The sequence below is a fragment of the Coregonus lavaretus genome (genome assembly GCF_964263955.1).
Source record: "Coregonus lavaretus genome assembly, contig: HAP1_SCAFFOLD_2311, whole genome shotgun sequence".
Classification (NCBI taxonomy): Eukaryota; Metazoa; Chordata; class Actinopteri; order Salmoniformes; family Salmonidae; genus Coregonus; species Coregonus lavaretus.
Genome location: NW_028162035.1, coordinates 80,741 through 83,916, shown reverse-complemented (window position 1 = coordinate 83,916; position 3,176 = coordinate 80,741).

The window sequence follows — 3,176 nt, the reverse complement described above, 5'->3', positions numbered from 1 at the left end:
AGAGAATTCACAAAATGGGACAAACATCAAATTGAGACTCTGCATGCAGAATTCTGCTAAAATATCCTCTGTGTACAACGAAAAACACCAAATAATGCATGCAGAGCAGAATTAGGCAGATACCCGCTAATGATCAAAATCCAGAAAAGAGCCGTTCAATTCTATAACCACTTAAAAGGAAGCAATTCCCAAACCTTCCATAACAAAGCCATCACCCACAGAGAGATGAACCTGGAGAAGAGTCCCCTAAGCAAGCTGGTCCTGGGGCTCTGTTCACAAACACAAACCGACCCCACAGAGCCCCAGGACAACAACAACAACAACACAATTAGACCCAACCAAATCATGAGAAAACAAAAAGAGAATTACTTGACACATTGGAAAGAATTAACAAAAGAACTGAGCAAACTAGAATGCTATTTGGCCCTAAACAGAGAGTACACAGTGGCAGAATACCTGACCACTGTGACTGACCCAAACTTAAAGAAAAGTTTGACTATGTACAGACTCAGTGAGCATAGCCTTGCTGTTGAGAAAGGCCGCCGTAGGCAGACCTGGCTCTCAAGAGAAGACAGGATATGTGCACACTGCCCACAAAATGAGGTGGAAACTGAGCTGCACTTCCTAACCTCCTGCCAAATGTATGACCATATTAGAGACACATATTTCCCTCAGATTACAGAGATCCACAAAGAATTTGAAGACAAACCCAATTTTGATAAACTCCCTTATCTACTGGGTGAAATATCACTGTGTGCCATCACAGCAGCAATATTTGTGACCTGTTGCCACAAGAAAAGGGCAACCAGTGAAGAACAAACACCATTGTAAATACAACCCATATTTATGTTTATTTATTTTCCCATTTATACTTTAACTATTTCCACATTGTTACAACACTGTACAGTGAGGGAAAAAAGTATTTGATCCCCTGCTGATTTTGTACGTTTGCCCACTGACAAAGAAATGATCAGTCTATAATTTTAATGGTAGGTTTATTTGAACAGTGAGAGACAGAATAACAACATAAAAATCCAGAAAAACACATGTCAAAAATGTTATAAATTGATTTGCATTTTAATGAGGGAAATAAGTATTTGACCCCTCTGCAAAACATGACTTAGTACTTGGTTGCAAAACCCTTGTTGGCAATCACAGAGGTCAGATGTTTCTTGTAGTTGGCCACCAGGTTTGCACACATCTCAGGAGAGATTTTGTTCCACTCCTCTTTGCAGATCTTCTCCAAGTCATTAAGGTTTCGAGGCTGACGTTTGGCAACTCGAACCTTCAGCTCCCTCCACAGATTTTCTATGGGATTAAGGTCTGGAGACTGGCTAGGCCACTCCAGGACCTTAATGTGCTTCTTCTTGAGCCACTCCTTTGTTGCCTTGGCCGTGTGTTTTGGGTCATTGTCATGCTGGAATACCCATCCACGACCCATTTTCAATGCCCTGGCTGAGGGAAGGAGGTTCTCACCCAAGATTTGACGGTACATGGCCCGTCCATCGTCCCTTTGATGCGGTGAAGTTGTCTTGTCCCATTAGCAGAAAAACACCCCCAAAGCATAATGTTTCCACCTCCATGTTTGACGGTGTGGATGGCGTTCTTGGGGTCATAGGCAGCATTCCTCCTCCTCCAAACACGGCGAGTTGAGTTGATGCCAAAGAGCTCCATTTTGGTCTCATCTGACCACAACACTTTCACCCAGTTCTCCTCTGAATCATTCAGATGTTCATTGGCAAACTTCAGACGGCCCTGTATATGTGCTTTCTTGAGCAGGGGGACCTTGCGGGCGCTGCAGGATTTCAGTCCTTCACCGCGTAGTGTGTTACCAATTGTTTTCTTGGTGACTATGGTCCCAGCTGCCTTGAGATCATTGACAAGATTCTCCCGTGTAGTTCTGGGCTGATTCCTCACCGTTCTCATGATCGTTGCAACTCCACGAGGTGAGATCTTGCATGGAGCCCCAGGCCGAGGGAGATTGACAGTTATTTTGTGTTTCTTCCATTTGCGAATAATCGCACCAACTGTTGTCACCTTCTCACCAAGCTGCTTGGCGATGGTCTTGTAGCCCATTCCAGCCTTGTGTAGGTCTACAATCTTGTCCCTGACATCCTTGGAGAGCTCTTTGGTCTTGGCCATGGTGGAGAGTTTGGAATCTGATTGATTGATTGCTTCTGTGGGCAGGTGTCTTTTATATAGATAACAAACTGAGATTAGGAGCACTCCCTTTAAGCGTGTGCTCCTAATCTCAGCTCATTACCTGTATAAAAGACACTTGGGAGCCAGAAATCTTTCTGATTGAGAGGGGTCAAATACTTCCCTCATTAAAATGCAAATCAATTTATAACATTTTTGACATGCGTTTTTCTGGATGTATTTGTTGTTATTCTGTCTCTCACTGTTCAAATAAACCTACCATTCAAATTATAGACTGATCATTTCTTTGTCAGTGGGCAAACGTACAAAATCAGCAGGGGATCAAATACTTTTTTCCCTCACAGTATATATACATAATATGACATTTGAAATGTCTTTATTCTTTTGGAACTTCTGAGTGTAATATTTACTGTTAATATTTATTGTTTAATTCACTTTTGTTTACTATCTACTTCACTTGCTTTGGCAATGTTAACATACGTCTCCCATGCCAATAAAGCCCTTAAATTGAAATTGAATTGAATTGAGAGAGAGAGAGAGGAAATGGGTTGTTGTATCCCCAGAGGGTGACAGTGATTTCATTAATCATGATTTGCGGGGCTCGGGGAGAACATGAAGGCACTTCTAATACCCACAATAACCCTCCGAGTGTCAAAGGTGCCAAGCCTCATAACCGGCCAACATTTCCCACTCTCTCTACTCCCTGCCCACCTGTCAAGAAACAGGAGGAGTCAGCTTTGTGAACGAACACATTTCTGTGTTTACGTGTCACTCCTTTAATGAAGGTGACGTTCGGAAATTACAGATGGTTAACAAATAAACCGAATGAGGGCCCGAGGGGTCACTCATAGTTCTTTTTTTCCCTGTCACTTATCACTGTCTAATGTTAGGCTGCAATTAGATTTAAAACCAAAACAGTCAGAGTTGCCACATGGTTTCCCTGATTGCCCTGTAGACCCCTCTCTCCTCTGTGTCATTCTACCATAACTCTGGACCTGTCCTCTTCTTTCCACCAG